This window comes from Panthera pardus, unplaced genomic scaffold (assembly GCF_024362965.1).
Source record: "Panthera pardus isolate Hobbes unplaced genomic scaffold, ASM2436296v1 HiC_scaffold_15, whole genome shotgun sequence".
NCBI lineage: Eukaryota > Metazoa > Chordata > Mammalia > Carnivora > Felidae > Panthera > Panthera pardus.
This window is the reverse complement of record NW_026526710.1, coordinates 62,778,439-62,789,893: the sequence shown is the minus strand read 5'-3', so window position 1 is coordinate 62,789,893 and position 11,455 is coordinate 62,778,439.

Here is an 11,455-nt window from a genome sequence, read left to right as displayed (position 1 = left end):
CCAAGAAATAAAAGGCATCCAAATTGGCCAGGAGGAGGTGAAACTCTCCATCTTCACAGATGACATGATACTCTATATGGAAAACCCAAAGATTCCACGAAAAAACTGCTAGAACTGATTCATGAATTCAGCAAAGTGGCAGGATATAAAATCAATGCATGGAAATTGGTTGCATTCCTATACACCAATAATGAAGCAACAGAAAGAGAAATCAAGGAATCGATCCCATTTACAATTGCACCAAAACCCACAAAATACCTAGGAATAAATCTAACCCAAAGAGGTGAAAAATCTATACACTGAGAACTATAGAAAGCTTATAAAAGAAATTGAAGAAGACACAAAAAAATGGAAAAATATTCCATGCTCCTGGCCTGGAAGAACAAATGTTGTTAAAATGTCAACACTCCCCAAAGCAATCTACATATTCAATGAAATCCTTATCAAAATAAGACCAGCATTCTTCACAGTGCTAGAATAAACAATCCTAAAATTTGTATGGAACAAGAAAAGACCCCGAATAGCCAAAGCAATCTTGAAAAAGAAAACCAAAGCCGGAGGCATCACAATCCTGGACTTCAAGCCGTATGACAAAGCTGTAATCATCAAGACCCTATGGTACTGGCACAAGAGCAGACACTCAGATCAGTGGAACAGAATAGAGAACCCAGAAATGGACCCACAAACGTGTAGCCAACTAATCTTTGACAAAGCAGGAAAGAATATTCAGTGGAATAAAGCCAGTCTCTTCAGCAAGTGGTGCTGGGAAAACTGGACAGCAACATGCAGAAAAATGAACCTGGACCACTTTCTTACACCATACACAAAAATAAACTCACAATGGATGAAAGACCTCAATGTAAGACAGGAAGCCATCAAAATTGAGGAGAAAGCAGGCAAAAACCTCTTTGATCTTGGCCGCAGCAACTTCTCACTCAACACGTCTCCAGAGGCAAAAATGGGAAACAAAAGCAAAAATAAACTATTGGGACCTCATCAAAATAAAGAGCTTCTGCACAGTGAAGGAAACAATCAGCAAAACTAAAAGGCAACCAACATAATAGAAGAAGATATTTGCAAATGACATATCAGATAAAGGGTTAGTATCCAAAACCTTTAGAGAACTTATCAAACTCAACACCCAAAAACAAATAATCCAGTGAAGAAATGGGCAAAAGACATGAATAGACAGTTATCCACAGAAGATATCCAGATGGCAATCAACACATGGAAAAATGCTCAACATCAGTCATCATCAGGGGAATACAAATCAAAACCACAATGAGATATCACCTCACACCTGTCAGAATGGCTGACATTAACAACTCAGGCAACGACAGATGTTGGCGAGGATGTGGAGAGAGGATCTCTTTTGCACTGCTGGTAGGAATGCAAACTGGTGCAGCCACTCTGGAAAATGGTATGGAGATTCCTCAAAAAATTAAAAATAGAACTACCCTACGACCCAGCAATTGCACTACTAGGTATTTATCCAAGGGATACAGGTATGCTGTTTCGAAGGGACACATGCACCCCGATGTTTATAGCAGCACTATCAACAATAGCCAAGTATGGAAAGAGCCCAAATGTCCATTGATGGATGAATGGATAAAGAAGTGGTATATATATACAATGGAGTATTACTCGGCCATCAAAAAGAATGAAATCTTGCCATTTGCAACTACGTGGATGGAACTAGAGGGTATCATGCTAAGCGAAATTAGTCAGAGAAAGACAAATATCATATGACTTCACTCATAGGAGGACTTTAAGACACAGAACAGATGAACACGAAGGAAGGGAAGCAAAGATAATATAAAAACAGGGCGGGGGGACAAAAACATAAGAGACTGTTAAATATGGAGAACAAACAGAGGGTTGCTGGAGGGGTAGTGGGAGGGGGGATGGGCTAAATGGGGAAGGGGCACTGAGGAATCTACCCCTGAGATCATTGTTACACTATATGCTAACTAACTTAGATGTAAATTTAAAAAAAATGTCTGGGGCGCCTGGGTGGCGCAGTCGGTTAAGCGTCCGACTTCAGCCAGGTCACGATCTCGCGGTCTGTGAGTTCGAGCCCCGCGTCAGGCTCTGGGCTGATGGCTCCGAGCCTGGAGCCTGTTTCTGATTCTGTGTCTCCCTCTCTCTCTGCCCCTCCCCCGTTCATGCTCTGTCTCTCTCTGTCCCAAAAATAAATAAAAAAAAAACGTTGAAAAAAAAAAAATTAAAAGAAAAAAAATGTCACCGAACACCAAAATAAATAAATAAATAAATAAATAAATAAATAAAATTTAAAAATAAAAAAAATAACCCTCATAGAATGTGCCTAGAGTGAACCCTCATATAAACTGTGGACTTTGATGCTGGTGATGTGTCAGTGTGGGTTCATCATTATAACAAAGGTCCCACTCTGGTGAGGGTGTTGATGGCGGGGAAGGCTGTGCATGTTGGGGGTGGGGGTACACGGGAACTCTCTCAACCTTCCACTCAATTTTCCTGTGAACCTAACACTGCTCTAAAAAATAAAGTCTTCACAAAGAGAGATTAAGAGAGAGAAAGAAAGAAAATTGTTTTGAAGTGTCTTTTCAGTTCACTTTTTTCTTCCTCTGCGGAGACCTTGTCAAAAGCTGGCACTTGCAACCCACAACCAGGAAAACTCCTTCGTCGAACCCAGTAGTTCACTTAGTACATTTTCTGTGTAGTGTCACTAAAGTTCCCAGTGTTGTCACCTTCCTGCCACCGCATGTGAGGCCGAAGAGCCTCTTCTGCACTTGTTGGGATGAGCAGTGGGTGTTGTATGGAAGCCAATTTGACAATAAATTATATTTTAAAAAAAGAAGAAGAAGAGCCTCTTCTCTGTGCTCTGCCTGCCTGTCCATCAAGCCTTCACCAACGGTTTTCTCCAAGCCTTTCTGGCTTCTTCCTCTTCCCTTGTCCCAAAGCCAATGCCAATTTAAATAAAATTTATTGATTGATTTATATTTATATCAATTTATACATATAGTTTATATATATTTCTATGTTTAATTAAATGTATTTATTGATTATTCCCTGATTTATTTATTGAGAGAGAGAGAGAGAGAGAGAGAGAGAGAGAGAGAATGAGTGGCAGAGAGAGAGGGAGAATCCTGAGGAGGCTCTGCACTGTCAGCACAGAGCCTGATGTAGAGCTCGATCCCACAAACCGTGAGATCATGGCCTGAGCCGAAACCAAGAGTCAGACGCTTAACCAGCTGTGCCACCCCCGCACCCCAGCCAATGCCAATTTTAGATTAAGTTTTAGATTTAAAAAAGAACACAGCAGCACCCCACTTCCACGCACCAATGTCTACTTATTTAACTGTTGCACCATAAGAAACCACTTCCAAAACGTGGTAACTGAAGCCACTTATTCTGTCTCCCGACTTCCCTGGCCGACTGGCTCAGCTGGATGCTTCTCACTTGGGATTTCTCCTGTGGTTACATTCCAATGGTGCCTGGGGCCGAAGGCTTAACAGGGCTGGATGTTCAAGATGACCGACTCACATGGCTGCCAGTTGGCTTTGAGCTCGGCTGGGGCTGGTGAGTAGAGTACCCGCATGGCTTCTTCTGGCTTGGGCTTCTCGGGCATGACAGCTGCTTTCTGAGAGGGAGGGTTCCAAAAGTGAGTGTCCCAAGAGACCCAGGCTTGTTAGAACCTAGCCTTGGCCGTCCCAGAATATCATTCTCACCTCACTCTGTTGGCCAACCTGGTTCCTAACATCACCCAGATTTAAGCTCAGGAAAGGTAGACTCCAACTTTTGATCTGAGATATAACATGTGTGTATCAGAGGGGTGGAATTATTTGGGACCATCTTTGGAGATTCACTAGTACAGATTTTTTTTTTCTTCTTTTATCCCTACTCCCCCAGTAAAGCTCTGAAAGAGCAGACATAGGCCAGCTGACTAGTGACTATGACCCCGACATGGCCGCAGAAAGAAGTTCCTGCTCAAACCTCACACACGGCTCTTCCCCTTAAGTAACTTACCAATTGATGCATTCTTCTGAAGTCTGAGGTGGGAGTGTGAGAGGCGTGGAAAGTGTGAGTAGAAGAGGGAGGGCTTCTCTCAGGTGGGGGCCAGAGGCAGGAGCCCTCAACCCTGTCCAGGCTTAGAATGACCTGGGAGCATTTTACGCCTCCCCAAACCAATTAATCAGAGTCTCTGGGGATGGTGTTTGGTGCTAGGTATTTATATAGCACAGCAAGGCTGACAGCCAATGGTTCATAGGTGACCAGTGAGAAACGTTCTGTATACACTGAGGCCAAACATGTCAGAGATCCTCAGACACAGTGGTTCTTCAACTTCAGGTGCATCAGAATCTCCTGGAAGACGTTCAAACACAGATTGCTGAACCCCACCCCCAGAGTTTCTGATTCAGTAGGTCTGTGACCACCAGGCCCAACATTTGCATTTTTAACAAGTTCCAGGTGATGCTGATAATTGCTGATCTGGGACCACACTTTGGCAGCCAATCGGCTGAGTCCACGACCCTTCCCCAGCCAATCGGCTAAGGCCATGATCCCTATAAAACCTTTTGTGCTTTTGAAACTCGCTCTCTCCGGTATCTCACTGCTGCGACGGTGCAGGTAGGAGATTGAGCTCGAGCTAGCTCGAATAAAGGCTCTTTGCTTTTGCATTGGACTCGGCTCCCTGGTGGTCTTTGGGGACCACGAATTCTGGGCGTAACAGCTCCAGTTTTCCCTAAGTCCCGGTTCTGTGCAAATTACACTAAGGTGTTAATGACCGATGACTAGATTAATGTGCCCTGCTGGTGCATCAGCCAGGATGGACTAGATTATTCTATTAGTACAAACCACACCAAAATTTTGGGGGCTAACCCCTTAAAGGTATTTCTCACTCATCCATGTGTCCATGGAGGTTGACATCTTTACCCTGGGGACCCAGGTAGCTAGACCTGACCCGTCTGGAGCATTGGTCGTCACTGCGGCAGGGGGAAGGAGAGATGTCTAGGACTGTGCACCGGGCTGGCCAGACTTCCCTCTGGAATAGACATACACCACGCCCACTCACATTTCATTGTCCACAGGGAGTCACGTGGAGTCACAACTCCATGGGAACAGGGTGTATGTATCATCCTATCACAGGCCTGGGTAGAAATATATAGAAAATGGCACTAAGACTCCCATGGGCAGTATTTTAACAGAGGCCAATGCCTTCGACCAAATAAATTCATCTCCAAAGGGGGAATTTCAGGCAGCCGTTAATAGTTGGGGAAGGGGAGCAGTTTTGAGGCTCTCTGTAGGCCGCCTCAGATCCTACCTTCCAGCAACCTCTGCTGCCCCCACCAAGAACCCACTCCCTCAAAGGCAATGCTCCCTCATTCTCCTGAGTTGGGGCGGGCAAATGTTCCTGTTTGCATGCAAGATGACAGACTTTGTCACCCCTCTGTTTTCTTTGAAGCAATTCATGCAATGGCTCAGAGCAGCTCAGCCCTGCCTAAGTGAAGGGTGGCCGTCTAGCCCCTGGTGGTGCCCACAGGCCTGTGTCAGGGACCCATGTGGGGCTAAGGACACGGGACCCTCCCTGCGAGCTAGTATGCTCTTCCTCTCAGGGAGGGGGCCAAGTCTTCTGTTTTGTCCTGATTCAGATAGACCTGGATTTGAAATCAGCTTCTGCCACGGTTTAGCTGTGTAACGCTGGCTTCTTAATTTTTCTGAGCCTGGTTTCCCCACCTACAAAAGAGGGATGGCAATGCCTACCTTACAGGGTTGTCATGAGGATGGAATGATCCAATGACCACACCACTTACTAGCTGTGTTACCTTGGGTAAGTTACTTAACCTCTCTGTACTACTTTTTTAAAAAAAAATTTTAATGTTTATTTTTAAGAGAGAGAGAGAGAGAGAGAGAGAGAGCTAGCGGGGGAGGGGCAGAGAGCGAGGAAGACACAGAATCGGAAGCAGGCTTCAGGCTCAGCTGTCCACAGAGCCTGATGTGGAGCTCGAACTCATGAACTGTGAGATCATGACCTAAGCAGACGTCAGATGCCCAACCAACTGAGCCACCCAGGCACCCCATGTACTATTTAAACAAATTTTGTTTTCATGTGTACTTATTTTTGAGAGAGAGAGTGTGTGAGAGCAGAGGAGGGGCAGAGAGAGAGGGGGACACCAGGGACCTGAGTCAGGACAAAACAGAATCCACAGCAGGCTCCAGGGTCCAAGCTGTCAGCACAGAGCCCGACGCGGGGCTCGAACTCACGAACCGTGAGAGCATGACCTGAGTCGAAGTCAGACGGTTGACCGACTGAGCCACCCAGGCGCCCTGGCCTCTCTGTACTTCTGTACTTATCTCCTGGGTTGCGGTGAGGCTGAGTGAGTGAATGTTTGTACAGCTCACACAGCAGAGCTCTGGAGATACCGAGTATTTACCCACGTGCTGGCTAGTATTAATACTGGGGCATGTGAACCGGCAGGCATGGGAAGGCGTCCAGGGCACGTGAATCCTCTCTTCTCCTTGCTGTCCTGCCTACAGCTTTGGCTAAAGGAGCCTGGTTTCTCTGAGAACCTTGGAACTGCAGGCAGCCCGCTTGTCTAGTTGTGAATAGTTTGCAGCCGTCTTGTTTCACGGTCAGGCATCAGAAAAATAAAGTGACGGAGACACCTGGTGGGACCTGGTGGCATATGCTCAAGCAGGTCAGAGAGCCCGTGGCTGACCGTGGGTGGTGACCAGATGGGCGGTACAGCTGTGGCCCCTGCCCCACGCCCAGGACCACAGGGCGCAGGGCCTACACCGTGGGGAGCCCTGCTCATCTGCCCTGCGCTGGCCTGGCCACCGAGGCTCAGCCCCTGGGAACAACAGTCCCGGCAGTCTGCCATGGCGTTTGCTCCCACTGTTGGCCCTGGCCTCAGGTGGCAGTGAGGGACGCCAGGAGGAAAGACCTTTGGGGAGCTGGCACAGGACAGACGGGCTTAGCACTTTTTTTCACTGTATCATCTTGAGCAGGTCATGTAGCATCCCTGAGCTCCAGGTTCCTTCCTGGTTTGCAACATGGAGTTAGCAACACTCACAGGGTCACTCTAAGTATGGTTTCCAGTGATGGCTGTAGAAAGTTGAGCACCGTCTTGGCCACAGAAAGCACCAAGAAACGATAGTGTTGTGATTGCTGTCATTTTACGGTTAGACGAGTGTACAGGAGGAAATTCAGGAAGAACTCTAAGCAACAGTGGGGCAGGAGGAAGCCACTATAGCTTTGAGCAGCCCAGAGAAGCTCTTCGGAGAGCCACAGTGGTCAGGGAGGCTTCACGGAGGAGACAGAATCCCTTAGGAGCCTTGAGTGGTAGGAACAAGACCGTACTCCAACCGGCTGAAGCAGTTCTGAGGCTTTATTGGCTCAAATAACTCAGAAAGATCCAGCCGCTTGATGATTTCACCAAGGACCAGTCTCTTTTTGTAAAAAATGATGGTGATATAAAACATACTAAAAGATTGAGAAAACAACATTCATCTTCGGAAATAAAAGAACAAATATAGTTGAAGCTTCCTGGCCCTTTCCAACTGCATTTCCCTTCACACCCTACCCCGCAAAGGGAATGACTATCCTAAATTTGGTGTTTATCCTTCCCATGCATGCATTTACATGATTACTATATACGTATGTATTCCTAAACAACATATGGTAGAATCGCATAGTTTAAAACTTTGTATAAATATATCATAGAGTGTGTATCCTTCTGAAACTTGTGTATTTTTCTCCTACATAACGTTAGCTTTTTGAGATGTTCTTGCCGGTATGTGTAGACCTAGCTTACTTTCACTGCTGCATAATATTTCATCGTATGACTATACTCCAGTGTGTCTGTCCATTCTCCTCTTTCCAATTTCTTGTTGTTATAGACAAAATATGCATATTTGAGATCTAGACATAAACAAATGTCTTCTTTGTTTGAGTTTGGTGTCTTTTTACACACAGGCATTAAACAAACTTTTTTCAGGGGCACCTGGGTGGCTCAGTCAGTTCAGTGTCCGACTTTGGCTCAGGTCCTGATCTCACGGTTCGTGAGTTCAAGCCCCATGTGGGGCTCTCTGTTGTCAGCACAGAGCCTGCTTCGGATCCTCTGTCTCCTCCTCTCTCTGCCTCTCTCCCCTGCTTGCTCTTTCTCTCTCTCAAAACAAATCAACTTGAAAAACATTTTTTTAGGTGGTAGGATGGACACATATTTTTGTTGATGATTTATGCTTTCAAATGTTTGACCTTCTCTACCCCAAATTCATAAAGGTCTTTTATATTTTATTCAAACAGTTAAAAGATGTAGGTGTTTAATTCAACCAGAATACATTTCATGAATGGTGTGAGGTTGGAATTCACTTTTTTTTTAAATAAGGAATAAACCCAGCACCCGATATAGGCTGGGCCATACTTCTTACTAGTGTACAGCGCCATCTAGGTTGAAAAACAGGTTCTGTGTGTGTCAGGATCTTTTCTGGGCCTTCTATTCTTTCCCATTGATTTTTTGTTTTCTGTTATTGCATCAATATCGCAAGGGTTTTAATTACTTTATACTGTATTATGATAGTTTCTAGATCGTCTCTCATTCATCTTCAAAACCGTCCCTCTTAGTATTGCCTCTTTGCCTTTTTAATGAATTCCTTAGGAAATTCAGTTTGTCGAGTTCCGTGAAACACTGTATTGAAATTTGAAGGGAATGACATTGAATTTATAGAACAGACATTCTGAGATATTCTTTCAAGTTTATTTATTTTTGAGAGAGAGAGAGAGAGCATGCGAGCAAGGGAGGGGCAGAGAGAGGGTGAGAGAGAATCCCAAGGAGGCTTCGAGGTGTCAACACCAAGCCAAACACGGGGCTTGATCTCGAGAACTGTGAGATCATGACCCAAGAGTCAGACGTTTAGCCAACTGAGCCACCCGGGTGCCTCTCTGTGATTTCATTATTGTATAATAAATCGTCACTTTGAAATAGCAAAGCTTTCTTGGCATCTACACAGAAACACAAAAAGGATGTAGACTTTGTTGTTTTGTTTTGCCATATGTTTAAATTTCTCTAAGTTTTTAAATGTTATGTGACACAGTTTTTATCTTATAATTTAATTATATATTTTCTTCTAAAATGAAAGACAACGTGCTTACAATACACGTTCGTATATTTGAGAATGGGCTATTGGCTTAAAAAGAGAGATTCGAAGACTTCCCTTTTTTAGCCACAACTGTACTGCCTACCCCGAAACAAGCTTAAAAAGATGAGACTGTGACATCAGAGAACCCTGACTCACAGAAGAGGAATGTACCCCCCCCAAAACTAGGGGAGGTTGTAAATAAAAAATGAAAATAGGAAAACTATCTTTCCTTCACTTTTATACATATTTATGATGTACTGTGTGTCGCGCGACCGAATATTTTTGGACGCTATTCTGGCATCGGGTAACTTACGGCACAATCTTCTGTTAAACCCTTCAGAGTTTAACAAAAAGGAAATGGACTATTTCAAATGTAGACATGATGAAGTTTGGAAAGGCCAGCACTTGTTTGTTACAGCTTTTCAGATGAGAATTGAAAGACACCACTGAGGCATCTTCCAGGCTGAGTTATCCTGTGATATTGGACAGAGAAACATACCCAGCAGATTAAAGGCTAATAAAGCTCTACACAGCTGGCTCCCGAATGCCTGCTGTATGGCAAGTCAGTGAAAGAAATCATGGCAGTGTTATTTGCCAACAGTACGGCAACTCATCAAATCAAGGGTTTAGCTATAAACAGGAAGTCTGCGTTAATACCTCATTCGTAGTTTCAAGCGGGAACTAGCTCGAGGAAAGGTTCTTCGGTAAGTCCAGGCCGTAGGACAACTGCTTATCCGCTGGGGCCTTACGATCCAACAGATAAATGACACTCAGAGAGTGTCTATGGCAAATGGGGATACTCTCTGGCATCTCTGGAAAATACCAATAGGAGAACCACGGCACAGACCTCTTGGATTTTTGAGCAAGACCGTGTATTTCTGCAGATTCTTGCTTTGAGAAAGGGCTTCTAGTTTGCTGTTTGGCCTTGGTAGAGGCCGAAAGCTTAACCATGAGACATAAGGTGGCCATAAAGCCTGGGCTTACTATTATGAACCGGGGGTTATCTGACTCACTAAGCCGTAAGATTAGGTTTGGGAGGCAACAATCTATTATCATATAGAAGTGGAATACAAGATCTCAGGCTTACATGGGGGCAGAAGATACAAGTAATTGTGTGAGCACATAGTTCAGCTTTTTTTTTTAAAGTTTTTAAAAAATATTTTATTTATTTTTGGGACAGAGAGAGACAAAGTATGAGCAAAGGAGGGGCAGAGAGAGAGGGAGACACAAAATCTGAAGCAGGCTCCAGGCTGTCAGCACAGAGCCTGACACGGGGCTCGAACTCCTGAACCGTGAGATCATGATCTGAGCCGAAGTCGGACGCTTAACCGACTGAGCCACCAGGCACCCCTAGCTCAGTCTTTTTCAATTCTCCTGCATTGTTTCTGCTCCCTCAGTAGATGACGATGGCCTCATGGGGAGTTCCTTATAGTCAATGGAAGGAGAAGAAGAAACTTGAGCACCTCTTACAAATGGGTCTACAGGCATTATGGCCCCACTTATGGATGGCTCTGAAGGGCAGCAGTGAAGAAATCCTCCCAGTGCTCAAGACTTTGAGCAGTTCATTTGATTGTACATTTGGAGCGAGATATGGCCAGAGATGTGGCTCTATGGTTGCAAATGATTTGGTTGGATGGTCAGGGGCTTGGAAAGAACGGGATTGGAAGACAGGTGACAAGAAAATCTGGGAAGGTTATTGGATAGGCCTCTCAGAATGGACGTGGATTGTGAACTTGTTTGTCTCCCAGGCGATTGCTCGTCAAAAACCACCCGTTGCACAGGAGGCTTTCAATAAGCAGGTGGACCACACAGAGATCAGTCATCCTCTATCCCCAGCCACTGAGTGCTTGCACAATGGACTTATGAATAAAATGATCAGGAGGAATGGAGGCTAGGCGCGGGCCCAACTATATGGATTTCTCCTTACTGAGGCTGACCAATTACGGTTGCTACCAAATGCTTTGCCATCGGCAGGAACCAACACCGACCTCCAATATGATACCGTTCCCAGAGGAGACCAGATAGCCACCTAGTGGCAAACTGACTGTATTGGACCTCTTCTTATGGAATGGGGCAGCGATCCGTCTTCACTGGAATAGATACGTGTTCTGAAACCGGATTTGCCTTTCCTGTTTATAGTGCTTCTGTCTGCCTCACTATCTGTGGGCTCGCAGAAAGCCTGATCTGTTGTCAGGGTGTTCTGGCTAAGGAATGTATTTCTCAAAAAAGAAAGTATAGCAATAGATAGATAGATTTATTATAAGGAATTGGCTCATGGGATTATGGGGGCTGAGAAGTCTCAAGATGTGAAATCAGCAAATTGCAGACCCAGGAGGGC